Below are 15821 nucleotides of genomic sequence, written 5' to 3'. Positions count from 1 at the left end.
GCATGCTCAGTGGCCTCACAGGGCCAGTCAAAAGTTTCTAGAAACTTTGACAGAAAGTTTTCCCGCACTAGGGCTCCGTCAGTGACGTCACCCATATGTGAGGACTACATCCTGCTGTCCTGGGATAACACCTATTACAAGGTAAGCAATTTTGCTTTTCCTTAAAACTCTGCTTTGAAGATTTCACTTAATGAATGGAAATATGTAGACTGAAGATTCTTTATTAATAAAAGTTTTACAACTTTCTGTCCATCACATCATGAAGATTTGTCCCAATGACTACATGTTCCTAAGGTAGATTAAGCAGTTTCTACTTTAACTAAGCGGATGCTTATTTCTCCAGTAGGAACATCAAGTCTGAAAGGCCCAATGATTAAGAGAGAAGGTGGTCTTGGAGTCTTCTGAAGCTGCAATGAATGCAACAATTTCTTCACCATATATGATTTATGCTTTAGTGAAGTGGTTAAATATATTACAATCTCAAATTGCAGCAAGTTCTGAATTATTAAAAATATTTTGTTCTGTACTAGGAGCAGCTAATTTCCTTGGGCATGGCATTTATGATCTTATAGCTCTTTTAGCAGCTAGGAGAATACTGTGGTAAAGGGAATGGAATGCAGGTACATTTCCACTTGGCTTTCAAGGATAATTTATTATTTGGAGAGAATCTACAATTGCTACCTAAGAAGCTTGGAAATACAAAGAATTCTGTTGCTCCTTGTAATAGAAGAATAAGAGCAAATTACTTGCCTGTTAGAAGAAATTCTTTTTGGAATTATAGACAGTCAAGAATATTCAAAAATGTAGTCTGAGGTGACACTATAGCATTCCATATGTTTTTGTGGCCTTGTCACAAACTAGGGGGCAAGTTTTAAAAGCCCTACGTGCATAAATCCAGCTGGATTTACGTGCGCAGGGGGGTTACGTGCGTCGAGTCTATTTTGCATAGGCCCGGCAACGCACACAAGCCCCGGGACGCGCGTATGTCACGAGGCTTGAAAAAAGGGGCGGGGCATGGGTGGTCTGGGATGGGGGCGTGGCCAGAGGATCGCGCGCCAACACTTGGCTGGCGCGCGCAATCTACACCTGCCCAGAGGCAGACGCAATTTAAAAAAGAAAGGTCGGGGGAGGGGTTTAGGTAGGGCTGGGGGGCGGGTTAGGTAGGGAAAGGAAGGGGAAGGTGGGGGGGGGGGGCGGAGGGAACAGGGAAAGCCATCGGGGCTCCCCTAAGGCTCTGCGCGCGCAAGGTGCACAAGTGTGCACCCCCTTGTGCGCATTGACCCCGGATTTTATAACATGCGCATGGCTGCAAGCGCATGTTATAAAATCGGGTGTAGGTATTAAAATCCGGCCTTAGGTGTTTATCTAGAATTATGCATAATGACTCTTTCCATTGCTGCAGCAAGGTGGTCCTTCATACAAGTCTCTCCAAGGAGTTGGTGAATAAACAGGGGCTCCATGGTCTGCCCTCCACTGCATGTGTATTTGCTCTTATCATTATAATAATCTCATTTGATCATATTAGTCTTAAACCTGCCAGTTTGCTCTAACAGGGGGGTTCAGGCAGGCCATGTTGACCAGTCTGTACTGGCACCTTTTGAACTGTTTTGTTGGGGCTTCAGATCTATTTTAATGTATCCAGCGGTAGGTAGTTCTTCATCCCATATCCTAAATTGTGCCTTGCCAGCAGTTGTATTCAAAGGCACAACACTAGCTATAAAACTCTGTTGCTACTTAAGACATTTAGTTACTTCTGTGTAATTTTGAATAACCGGCGTATTTTGTACCTGCTATTTATGTGGGTGTTCAAGCGGGTAAAAATCATGTACATACATTTGAAAATTGAAAGTTCCCCTAATCCAAACATGCGCATGGGTACATCCTACAAATATTATGCATGCTGTGGAAGCAGAAGAATTCATTAGCAGCAGGGTCTCTCTGGTAGACTGCAAATATAGTAATAACTAGAATTAGAAATCTTAGCAGAAATGCAAGTGCACACATAGTTGGGTTTGTCTGGTAGGCTGCAGTGATAGAATTAATTAGCAGTGGATTCTGGATGGTATGCTGCAAGTACAACAAATACTAGATGTTCTAGTGGAAATGTAGCTGCCCTCCACTGCATGGCAAATCCAGGAGACACACCCGGGCCGCGCGGATTTTAAGAGTCCAGCAGACACGCACGTATCTCCCAGTGTGCATGGGAAAGGTTTTTGCAAATAGGGGCGGGGTATGGGCAGGCTGGGATAGCACCATTAAGTCAGAGTTACGCATAACCGTGTGCCGGGATCCAACAACCGCATAACTTGCTGCTTTATGGACTGCGAGTAAGTAGTAAAATTAAAAAAAAATTAGGGTTGTCAGTGGGGTTTTAGGGGTCGGGGCTAGTAGGGTAAAAGGGAGGCAGGTTAGATAGGGGGTTTAGGAAGTCCTCTCCTTTACTGGGGCGAACTAGGAGTGAACAGGGAAATAGGCCCTAATGCGTCGCCGCACCATCTACTAAAATTCCCCTACTTACGTGCGCGAGACGGCATTTGCACGCGTTGATATAAAATCGTGCGCGCGGGCAGCAGGTTTTATTAAATGCGCGCATGTTATAAAATCAGTGCGTCCATGTGCACGCAACACTTAAAATCTACCTTTAAATTGGGTCTGTCTGGCAAGCTATGTGCTCCTTGTTTTGACCAAATTGGGGGTGGTGGGGCTCCATCCAGAAGAGCCACAGGAATCTGGATGTTCAAATAACAGCTATGATATTGGTGGCTGTTTGAATTATTGTGGATCCTTTGGTTAGAAATGGGATGGAAGGGGATCTTGTATGCTCAGCTATATAGGAAGGTGAAGAACAATTGAGGAAGATGATAAAATTACCTTAAATAAGGAGTTAAATGCTATAGATATTCTTCTTTAAAAAACTGAAGATTAGATTAGAAATATCCTTGGCAGTGTGGACAGTAATAACGTGACAACCCGATGGACCAGTTTAAAAAAAACAGAGGAAAAAACAACCCTTGGTTCAACTCTCTCCTCAGAACAACGAAATCCAACCTCAGGAAGATGGAAAAAGAATGGCGAAAAGCCAATTGCCCAGCAACCCTACAAAGATACCCCACGCAACTAGCCGACTATAAGAAAATGATTCTGAACGCAAAACGTGACTTCTATAGTCAAAAGATAAATGACTCCTCAAATCCAGCTCCCTCTACAACATCGTGAAAAACCTCATAGATGAGAATAACAACACCCCCACATACGAAACAAATAACCTAAGCCAAGACCTTGCCATGTTCTTTAAGAACAAAGTAAGCAAAATAACTGGCACCTTCAACAAACCTTCATTCACTGAAGAGCCTTTTGACACAGCACCTATAACACCTTGGTCGAATTTCGACCTAATTTCAAAGACCGAAATGGAAAAGATGCTAAAAGCAATAAACCCAGCTCGGCACGATCTGGACATAATACCAACCTGGGAATTAAAGGAAATGGCACATATTATTGCCCCAACCTTAGCAGCTATAATAAACAAATCTCTCGAAGAAGGTGAACTTCCACTCAACCTAAAAATCGCTACAATCACACCAATATTAAAAAAAACCAACCTGGACCCAAAAGATTTGAATAACTACCGCCCTATCTCTAACCTTCCCCTACTGGCAAAGATGACAGAGAAAGCAGCACTGAGGCAACTCAATGAACACCTAGAAAACAACAATATTCTTCATCCCTCACAACACGGCTTCAGGAAGAACCGCAGCACAGAAACCCTGCTGCTCAATTTATCTAATAAAATAATAAGAGGATTTGACAACAAATTAAGCCACTTACTAATCTTACTCGATCTCTCTGCGGCATTCGACACCGTAGACCACAAAAGCCTGATATCGAGACTTGCAAGCATAGGTCTATCAGGCAAAACTCTGGAATGGTTCACATCATTCCTAAAAGACAGGTTCTTCAAAGTCACCCTTAATAACATCTCCTCCGACCTCCTCCCCCTTGAAACTGGGGTACTACAAGGGTCTGCCCTCTCGGCCACCCTCTTCAATATATACCTACTCCCACTCAGCCAACTCCTCTCAAGTCTAGGCGTCACATATTTTATGTAAGCTGACGACATTCAATTCCTCATCCCAATAATCACAATGATCGAAGATGCACTCAATCTTACAGCAAACCTCCTTATCTCAATCAGAAACATGCTGAACCACCTAAAGCTATGCCTCAACATGAACAAAACAGAATGCATCCTCATTGAAAGAAACATCTCTGATCAAACAACCCCAATGCCTTCCTTACAAATTGACAACACTAGCATACAACTAAAGAACAATGCTAAGGACCTCGGTATTTGGATCGACAATGAACTGAACCACAAAAAGAACATTGCAATGAAAACGAAAGAAGGTTTTCACAAACTTCACATACTCAAACACCTTAAACCGCTTCTATACCAGCAAGAATTCCGAACCGTCCTGCAATCACTTATTTTCTCCAGCCTCGATTATTGCAACTCGCTTCTGATTGGCCTTCCAAAATCTACCTTAAAACCACTACAATTGTTACAAAATGCCGCAGCCAGAGTACTTACTGGCAAGAAGAAATCTGACCACATCACCCCTGTTCTGAGAAGCCTTCACTGGCTACCGGTTGAACAAAGAATCGAATACAAAGCTTTAACAATCTTACATAACGCAATCTTCAAAACAGATAACACTGCCCTCGATAACATGATACAAAAACACAATTCACTACGCACAACAAGAACCTCCAGCAAACTGCAACTAGACATACCATCTCTTCCATCGGCTAAACTGTCCAACACCAGGAATAGAGCCTTCTCCATTGCAGAACCGAATGTATGGAACCCTTTACCAGACTACCTAAGCACAATCAGCGACACCAACTCATTCAAAAAGGAACTCAAAACAAGGTTATTTAGACAAACATTCACAGATGGCATTGGATAATCCAAACGCATCTTCTCAAACATTTTATCCCTCTCAGCTTTGCTTGATCTAATTTCTTGTGCGAACCCCCCACTTTTGCGTCCTTTGTTTAATTTTTAGTTAGTCTCCTACTGATTCCCAAGAACTCATCCTCACCCTCAACCCCTATCTTACCCATTCAAAAGATCTTTAACACACCGGTTGCTCAATGATACATTTAAGTTACTACATTTTATGCACATCTTTACCTGTCTGTACACTGTTTATACTCAGTGAGTACCGTTTATTTGGTTGTACACAATATTACTTGCTTATTCACCATTGCTTTATGCCTTAATTGTAACAAGTTGTCTGTTCACGGTTTATCTATGCGTTTGCTGTATTATGTTGTTTAAATTGTAAACCGGAGTGAAGGCTGACTGCTATACTTTGGTATATAAAAGAGTCTAAATAAATAAATATTTTTCTGCCGTCATCTACTATGTGACTATGCTAAGATGCTTCTTGTAGCAGTTCACCTCAGATAGGACAGTGAGAGAATTCTAAGTATTGTCTTGTAGACATCCCTATTTTTTTTTGGCCTGGATAGGCTGAATCAAAAGACAATGCCATTTTTTTTTTAAAGTACCAGCTTCCTTTCATAATCAAAAAATTGTCTTAGTGTCCTTTCTGCCAGAATCTGTGTTCAGAGATGGAGGAATTGCTTCATATTCAGGATGTAAGGAGGGCTTTCAAATTCTGTTTAAAACATTTTAAGATGTTTGATATATTGGGGGGTTTTGGATTATATTGAAGGGTATCCATTATCTGTCTAGATGAATTAAGGAAAATATTAAGAAGGCCTAAAGGCATTCGCATTCAAAACTGGTTAAAGCACATTTTACTAGAGCCTTTTCTACATCTTGGGCAGATGGGAGCTTAGCTTCTTTGGCGTTAAGTCTTAAAAGCAGTGAGTTAGAAATAAAGGTTAACTAAAATAAAAAAATATATAAGGTGATATCTTTTTATTGGGCTAACTAAATACATTTCTTGACTAGCTTTTGAGGGCTGGCATTAGGCATATTTACATACCTACACAGTAGAATTGACATTGGAATATTTGCTGAAAAACAGCTTTTGGAAAAATGGTATTTTTTACCATTTTTGGAGACAGTAATGCCTTTATTCCCCTGTAATGTTGTAGGGTGCTACTTTGGAAACTCCCAAGAGTCTACACTACTGCAGGTAGAACATATAAGAAGGGAAATAACTTAAATGCTAACTGGAGTTTGATGACAGAGAGTCCAGATAGCACTTCCTAGTGCTGTAAAATTTGATGAATTGTAGGAAAATAATCCTATAATTGATTTAAAAATAAGGAGGTGAAGAAAAGGACAAGAGGTTGCATTGTTTTAATTTTATTTTGTTTTTGTCTTTCAAATATTGTTGCAAAGTGTCAGTATGTTTTACTGTTTCAGAAAAATGTTAAACTAAGACAAAGGAGCCAGATGTTTGTAAATATCTATAGAGGGAAAGCGACCCTTTTGCATACTTTAACGTGAATTTTCAAAATATTACACATGTAAAAATTTGCATATATGCACATAAGTAGCCTTTCATACTCCATAAAAGTCAAAAATACATAAATTCACCTTCGCACACACACATGCACATGTAAAAAAGGGGCAGTCTAGGGATGTTCCAGGGCTGGGCCAACACTTACACTTGTAAGTTGTGGTTTAAAAGACACACATGTACATTTTCTAATTTAGTTGTGAATATTTACACCAGCTAATTATCTGGCATTAACTGATATTAACGTGTTTGTGTAGTACTGATTGGGTGGGAGGTCTGGGTGAACTGGGGAGCGTTCAGGCTGAAGAACCAGGAAGTTCCTGATGTCCCAGAGAAGGACTGGACAAACTGGTATACTAATTAGTATAACTTAATTTCCTTGACCCGTGGACATTTAAAATTGACCAACTTGTGCACGTAAATCGGGACTTACACAAATGAGTCCTACTTTCACGCATAAAACATATGCGTGTATATTTTAAAAATAGGAAAAGTAATCATTTTCAATGCATTGATACATGCAATGCAATGAAAAGCATATATTCATGCTTAAGCCTACATACACATGAAGGGTAGAGATGCACGCATTTTATAAAATGCATATATATTATCCATACATGTTATAAAATATTGTGGTAAAACTAGATGCAGCTATATACATGTATATATGCTGCCGCATGCTATTGTTTGAAAGTTAGCCTCCATGATTTGTTTTCATCTACTGGACAATTTTTAAGAGCCTAAGCTCTTATATGACAGCAAAAAGCCCAGTGAACACATTTTTTTTCAATTTGTATAGAGCAACTTTTTGACAGCTTATTTTTATAGTATGTACTCTATTATAGAAAGTAGCATTTGTGTAACACTGTTTGGCGACTGAGGTTGTTTGCTTTATTCTCTGGCAAGATGAACAATAAAACATATCCTACTATAAAATGTTTTATTCTATTTACCGTAGATTTTTATTACAAATACTAAGTGGTTCTTATTCAAAAGCTTTGTCCGGTTTTCATTTAGTTACCTAAACAAAAGCCAAAATTTGAAAAATTTCCCCCACTCCCTGGATTTATTACCTAGATAAAATTTACCTGGATAGAGGCAGTGATGGAGGTGTAGTTACATTTTAGCTGGTGAATGCTGATATTCAACATTAGCTAGGTAAATCTGGTTGGAAAAACCCCTGTTCTAAAGTTCTATGGATAATTATAGCTAGGAATATTCAATATAACACTTACCCGCGTATGTTCCATTGAGTATCCGGATAAAGTTACCTGGATAACTTACTTATCGACCTACTGAATATCAACTTTTAAGAATAGGTTTAGAGATGATCTTTCATAACCATTTACTCTCCAAAGTTATTACCAGCAAGTTACTTATGAGCTAGCAAATTGGTCCATGTGGATGGGATAAGAGAATGGCAGTTCTCCAAGGACAAGCATTGATGGTAGTCCTTACACATGGGTGACATCATCAGATGGAACCCCGATGTGTAAAACTTATGTCAAAGTTTCTAGAAATTTGACTAGGCACACTGAGCATGCCCAGTGTTCCCTATATCACGTGTGCACACGGGGTCCCTCTCCAGTCTCTCTCTTTCCATGGAGCTGTAAGCCTTGCGGTATGAGTGAGCTCACTGTTGCTTTTTTGGCCTTGTGGAAAACTTTGCTGTTCTCTCTCGTTGTTCGCGTTTTTTCTTGCTGTTCCTTCATCGGGTCCTTTTTGGTGCCCTCCTGTAGCGTCTCTTAGTCAGAGTTTTTGGTTGATTCCCCGTGGCAGTGGTTCATCGGTGCCTGCTGGCCAGCAGCAGCAGGACACCCTTATGTCGCTGGTGCATAAGGGCCTGAAGTGTGGAAAACATGAGATCCATGTGACCCACGATGTTTTCGAGACGGCATTGAGAGTTTCTGCAGCGGGAATCAGTGCCCACAATGGCATGGCTGCAGCCTCAGATCTCCGACTAGAGGTGTAGGAATGACCCACTGACGTGCTGTATACTGGAGAGAATCTCTTCGGACATAGGGTGAGGGACGCTGTGGCCCAGCCTCAGGACCAACATGAAAGCCTCCAACAACTCTCTGCCAGTACTGAGGACCTCCTCTTCTAGGAGGCCGGCGAGACCAGGGCCAAGGAAGTCTTTCTTTCACCAAAGAAAGTACTATCCTCTGCCTCCTGACTCCCTTCAACACCATTAGGGCTCCCACGGCTGTCCTAGGCAGCAGAGAGTCCCCAAGCCAGCCAGCTCCTTAGTCAACTCCAGAAACAGGTTTTGACTGGATTGTATGGAGTGTACACCAGTTGCAGCTACCCAGACCGATGGACCCTCCAGTCTGGAGAAGGCTGCAGTTCTTTGCTAACCAGTGGCCCTGTATAACCTTGGACAAGTGGGTTCTGTCCATCGTCCGTTAGGGGTACCAATTGAACCTATTGGGTGTCCTGCCAAATTGCCCTCATTGCCCATTTTGGGGCCTGGTAGCACATCAGGAGGTACTAGTAGTGGAGCTCTCCTCCCTCTTAACAGCCAGAGCGGTCGAGCCTTTACCACTAGGGCACAAAGGGTGGTGATTCTTCTCCAGATATTTCCTGATTTCAGTGAGATCAGGAAGACTTCATCCCATCCTAGACCAAAGGACCTTGAACAAATTTCTAAGAAAAGAAAAGTTTAAGATGGTTTTCCTGGTCACCTTGATCCCCCTTTTGCAAAAAGGGGACTGGCTATGCATCTTCAACCAATGCATACACTCATATTGTGATCTTCCCTGGTCACAGGAAGTATCTCCAATTTGTCGTTGTTAAACAGCACTTCCAGTACTGGGTGTTGTGCTACCAGCGTCAGCCCCACAGGTCTTCACAAAATGCCTGGCCATGGTGGTGGTGCACCTCCACAGGCTGGGAGTGCACGTTTTCCTGTACCTGAAGAACTGGCTAGTCAAGAGCATGTCTCTGGCAGGGGCCACCATGTCCATATGCTTGACCATCTGGGTGTTGGAGTCACTAGGGTTCTTCTCAACTACCCAAAATCCCACAGCCTGTCACTTCAATTGGACTTCATCAGAGCGCTGCTAGACACAGCTCAGGCCAAGGTCTTCCTGCCTCACCAGAGGGCCATCACCTTGACCATTGCAGCAGAGATCCAAGAGAGCCAGCAGGTGTCAGCCTGGCACATGTTCAGGTTGCTGGGCCGTATGGCTACAACCATCCATGTCACTCCCTTCGCACATTTACACATGCACAGAGCCAAAAGGGCCCTGAGGTCACAGTGGCACCATGCCATTCAGAGCCTCCGGTATTGCATGCGGGTCACCCCCATCTCTCCAGGACTCTCTTTTTGAAGTCCCCTTACCCAAATTGTCCTAATTATGGATGCATACATCCTGGGGTGGGGAGCTCATATAGATGGACTCAGCACCCAGGGTCTCTGGTCCGCTCAGGAGTGCTTTTGTCAAATCAACTTCCTGGAGCTTCTGGCGATCAGGTATGCACTAGGGGCTTTCAGGGATTGGCTGTCCAACAAAGTTGTTCTGATGCAAACTGACAACCAGGTAGCCATGTGGTATGTCAAAAAGCAGAGAGGCATGGTGGTGTACCTCCTGTGCCAGGAAGCGGTTCAGATCTGGTCATGGACCCTGTCCCATGGGATGGTGCTCAGGGCCATGTACCTGGTGTTGTGTCCGTCGCTGCTCGATGCCCTCACTCCACTCTCTTTACCTCTGTGGCGACTTCCTCTGGATCTGATGTACGGTTAGATGCCGCGGCGTCTTGCCGTCTCCCTCCGGCGTCCCCAGACCGGCACGACGCTGCAGATCCGCCATGCTGCCTGATGATGTAGGGCGTGTGCGCTCTGATGTACCAGCAAGGGCGCGAACCTCGGGGGCGTCCCCCTGAAATGACGTCATCCACTTCCAATATAAAAGGTCTCAGTATTCGCTAACGAATCAAGTTAGCAAGGGGATTGCTGGGGATTGCTTCAGCTTTTCTCCCAAGCTACTCTGCCTCCTCGGACTTACCAGGGGTACCCGCTCCTCGGGAGCCTCGCTCTCTTTTCTTTATTTCAGATTGCAGATAGGAACCGGTACTCGCTCCTCGAGGGCCCATGTTCCTGAACACTCTGAAGATTCTCTACTGCCTGGAAGCTATCGCAGATACAGACATTTGTGAGTTACCATCTCTCTCTCAGAGCTTTCCCTGGAACCAGGTACTCGCTCCTCAAGGGCCTAACCCTTTCCAGCTACTGAGCTTCCTTAAGACCTTATGTGAGTTTTGTCATCTAGTTCTGGCTATGAACACAGCATACCCTGTCTACTCACTATCTATAGTTTCTCTATAGCTCAGCTACCCTGGGATCGCGGTTCCAGTTCCTGAAGGACTTCAGCCCTGCCGGGCATATCAGCTCACTACTGCCACCTCTGGTGGTTCTACTAACCTGTCTAATAAAAGAACTATCTGTGTCTGTCTCATACCCAAGCCTAGCCGGTGGTCCCTCTCAGGATATCCTCCTGGGGGCGCAGTCATCTGCCATCGCCCCAAGGATCTACCTATCTACATTCCTCTACAGCTGGGTGCCCTCTCCAAGCACTCCACTGGTAACAGATTGCTACTCCTTCCCATCAGGAGTCTTCAGCTACAGATTCATAACAGATTGCTACGCCGCAGTCTATACCTTAACAGTTTGTTAACTACTCCCTCTACAGGAGCTGAGCATATCAGATTACTAACTCCTTCTTCCACAGGATCCCATTCATACAGATTGCTAACTCCTCACAGAGAACCCTAACAGATTGCTAACTCCTCCCCTCTTGAGGAGCGAACCATAACACCTGGCTGGGACAGAGAATGTGGAAGCAGACAGGCTGAGTTGAGCCTTCAGACCCCCGAATGGTCCCTGGAACAGGGGGTAAAGAATTGGATGTTCTACCTCTGGGGGAGCCCGGACATAGATCTGTTTGCATCTCCCTGCAACAGGAAGGTGCATCAGTTCTGCTCTCTATACAGGTCAGATGGCAAACCAGTGCAAGGGTCTTCTGTATTCATATCCTCCAATTCCCTTAGTGGCGAAGACTCTTTTGAAGCTTCACTAGGACAGAGTGACTAATATGATTCTCATAGCCCCTCGTTGGCCAAGACAGATCTGGTTTTCACTCCTACAGGAGTTGTCCATCCAGAGACCGATCAGTCTGGGGACTTCCCCAGATCTCATCATGCAAGATCAAGGCAGGCTGTGGCATCCCAACCTCCAAGCCCTGTCGCTCCCAGCCTGGATGTTGAGAAGTTAATCCTGCAGCCACTTGATCTTTCAGAGGATATGTCTCAGGTCCTAGTACCTTACAGAAAGCCTTCCACTAAAAAGTCCTATGGACTGAAGTGAAGGAGGTTTTCTGTGTGGTGTGAGTAGAAGGCCCTAGATTTGTTCTCCTGCCCCCCCACAAAAACTGCTTGTCTATCTTCTACACCTATCGGTGTAGAGTTCATTTCAGTACAATTGACACATACCACCAAGGTGTAGATAGTACGCCCATCTCTGTACAGCCTATAATTGTATGTTTCATGTAGGGCCTGCTTCAATTGAAGCCTCCCCTAAGGACTCCCACTGTGTCTTGGGACCTCACGTGTGTTAGCTCAGCTGATGAAAGCTACTTTCGAGGCACTGCGCTTCTGTGACCTGAAGTACCTGTCTTGGAAGGTCATATTTTTGGTGGCGGTTACATTAGCGTACAGGGTCAGCGAGCTCCAGGCCTTAGTGACTTCTCCACCTTACACTGTTTTATCATGCCAGGGTGGTCTTGCGTACGCACTAAATTCCTGCCTAAGGTGGTGATGGGCTTCCATCTTAAACAGTCAATCATCCTGCCAACATTCTTTCCCAGGCCCCATTCGTACCAAGACAAATGAACACTGCACAGTTTGGACTGCAAGTGAGCCTTAGCCTTCTATCTGGAGTGGACAGATGCCCATAGACAGTTCACCCAACTTTTTATTTCTTTTTATAGGAATAGGTTGGGCATTGCCGTTGCCAAACAGACACTACCCAGTTGGCTAGCAGATTGCATCTCCTTCTGTTATGCCTAGGAGGGACTGTGTCTTGGGAGTCATGTAAAGGCTCATTCTGTTAGCCATGGCAGCATTGGTGGCCCACTTGTGAGCAGTTCCCGTGGAGATCTGCAAGGTGAGGCATTCTCTCCACACATTAAGAACATAAGAACATAAGAAAATGCCATACTGGGTCAGACCAAGGGTCCATCAAGCCCAGCATCCTGTTTCCAACAGTGGCCAATCCAGGCCATATGAACCTGGCAAGTACCCAAAAACTAAGTCTATTCCATGTTACCATTGCTAATGTCAGTGGCTATTCTCGAAGTGAACTTAATAGCAGGTAATGGACTTCTCCTCCAAGAACTTATCCAATCCTTTTTTAAACACAGCTATACTAACTGCACTGACCATATCCTCTGGTAACAAATTCCAGAGTTTAATTGTGCGTTGAGTAAAAAAGAATCTTCTCCGATTAGTTTTAAATGTGCCCCATGCTAACTTCATGGAGTGCCCCCTAGTCTTTCTACTATCTGAAAGAGTAAATAACCGATTCACATCTACCCGTTCTAGACCTCTCATGATTTTAAACACCTCTATCATATCCCCCCTCAGTCGTCTCTTCTCCAAGCTGAAAAGTCCTAACCTCTTTAGTCTTTCCTCGTAGGGAAGTTGTTCCATTCCCCTTATCATTTTGGTAGCCCTTCTCTGTACTTTCTCCATCACAATTATATCTTTTTTGAGATACGGCGACCAGAATTGTACACAGTATTCAAGGTGCGGTCTCACCATGGAGCGATACAGAGGCATTATGACATTTTCCGTTTTATTCACCATTCCCTTTCTAATAATTCCCAACATTCTGTTTGCTTTTTTGGCTGCCGCAGCACACTGAACTGACGATTTCAATGTGTTATCCACTATGACACTTAGATCTCTTTCTTGGGTTGCAGCACCTAATATGGAACCCAACATTGTGTAATTATAGCATGGGTTATTTTTCCCTATATGCATCACCTTGCACTTATCCACATTAAATTTCATCTGCCATTTGGATGCCCAATTTTCCAGTCTCACAAGGTCTTCCTGCAATTTATCACAATCTGCTTGTGATTTAACTACTCTGAACAATTTTGTGTCATCTGCAAATTTGATTATCTCACTCGTCGTATTTCTTTCCAGATTATTTATAAATATATTGAAAAGTAAGGGTCCCAATACAGATCCCTGAGGCACTCCACTGTCCACTCCCTTCCACTGAGAAAATTGTCCATTTAATCCTACTCTCTGTTTCCTGTCTTTTAGCCAGTTTGCAATCCACGAAAGGACAACGCCACCTATCCCATGACTTTTTACTTTTCCTAGAAGCCTCTCATGAGGAACTTTGTCAAACGCCTTCTGAAAATCCAAGTATACTAGGGACTGGACTGGATAGGGATGGACTGGATAGGGATGGCTGACACGAGAGTAGGTTCAGCCATTCTGTCCTTCGGAATCTGTTTGAGGTTTAGAACCCAACTCTCCCACCTTGGGCCCGTTGTTTGGGTTCAGGCTGTCTCCTCCCCCTTACCAACAACACTGGAGTTGTGCCCGTTGGCACCTGGTTGAGTGTCTGTCTGTCCCCTTTTGTGTTGGGGAGCAGCCTGTAGCTAGGGATTCACCCCTTTGTGAGGGCTACCATCCTGCTTGACCTTGGAGAAAACAAAGTTGCTTACTTCTAATAGGTGTTCTCCGAGGACAGTAGGATGTTAGTCCTCACGAAACACACTTGCCAACCCGCTGAGTTGGGTTTCTCCTATTTTTTGTTTTAATTACAATTCTGTTATGAGACTGCAGAGAGACCCTGCCTGGATGTGTGATATAGGGCATTCTGGGCATACTCAGGGTGCCTAGTAAGTTGTAGAACTTTGACATAAATTTTCCACAGTGGGGCTCCATCTGATGATGTCATGCATGTGTGAGGACTAACATCCTTCTGTCCTCGGAGAACACCTGTTACAGGTAAGCAACTCTACTTTATTATTGCTTAAATTTATTATTAGCTTAATGACCAAACCCGCTCTAAATGGCAAGAAACAGAGACAAAAGATCAAAGAAAAGAGACAGTTAAAATATTGCTGATGACAGCAATATTGCTGGGCCCTTCATGCTTTAATTTATTGGTGCTGGAACCTGGCCCATTTTTCTGCACACTTACCAACAGGACTAGTCAAACATAGATTCTTTAGTAAGGATTTCCATTTGAAATCTTAACCTTATTAAAAAAAAAATCCCAGGAGCACAATCAGGAAATATTTCTTCATTGAAAGAATGGTGGCAGGCTGCCCAGGTTGAAGGTATGGATTCTGTATGTTAACCAAAGCCTTGCTGTTTAACCAAGCATTTTGTTCTTTGAGCTAGCTTGTTTGTCAAGGCTGCATTAGATAATGGTTTGTGTTTTAAACATTTATTTATAAACATTTGATATCCTGCCTTTTCCTAAATTAGTCTCAGGCAAATTACATTCAAAATTAAGACATGATAAAGTAAAAAATGTAGGTTAGTTGCAAGTTTGATTACATTAAAATGAGGAATATGAGCCACATAGGTAATACAAAGTATAAGTTGGTGACAAGGCGGATTACAATAAAAATAAAGAACATGAGCATGTCAGTGATGCAGCTATACAGAAAATTGCAAATATGTTTCTTGGGTGTAAATAGCACAACTAATAGATAAGAAAAGTGTCCATATGGTACATTGGGTAACAATAAGGGAATGAAATAAAAGTAAATTGAGTTCATGGAACTAACAGGCCGATACAGTAAACCACATGGGAGAGCAGGCAAGTGCCCACTCTCCTGGTGCGCGCACAGGCCACTCTCCTGTGCGCGCAATTCAGTAAGTTAATTTATTTAAATTAGGGCCCGCGGTAAAAAGAGGCGCTAGGGACACTAGTGCATCCCTAGTGCCTCTTTTTTGACGGCAGCGGCGGCTGTCAGCGAGCTTGACAGCCGACGCTCAATTTTGCCGGCGGCGGTTCTCAAACCCGCTGACAGCCACGGGTTCGGAAACCGGATGCATGCAAAATTGAGCGTCCAGTTTTCAACCCGCAAGCTGCGGGCCCATTTAAAAATTTTTTTTTTAATTATTTTTAACTTTTTTAAACTTTTGGGGCCTCCGACTTAATATCGCCATGATATTAAGTCGGAGGGTGCACAGAAAAGCTGTTTTTACTGCTTTTCTGTGCACTTCCCCGGCGCTGGCAGAAATTAACGCCTACCTTTGGTTAGGCGCTAATTTCTTAAAGTA

At 43.5% G+C, this 15821-nt stretch overlaps 1 protein-coding gene across 5 annotated transcripts in view; it reads left to right on the top strand.

Annotated features, from left to right (window-relative positions):
* The window catches only part of RAB11FIP3 (RAB11 family interacting protein 3), a 291188-nt gene that overhangs the window by 167374 nt on the left and 107993 nt on the right, over window positions 1-15821 (top strand). The window lies entirely within an intron of this gene.

This window comes from Rhinatrema bivittatum, chromosome 14 (genome assembly GCF_901001135.1).
Source record: "Rhinatrema bivittatum chromosome 14, aRhiBiv1.1, whole genome shotgun sequence".
NCBI classification, from domain to species: Eukaryota; Metazoa; Chordata; class Amphibia; order Gymnophiona; family Rhinatrematidae; genus Rhinatrema; species Rhinatrema bivittatum.
The sequence above is the reverse complement of the archived record's forward strand: the minus strand, read 5'-3'. Positions and strand labels throughout refer to the sequence as shown.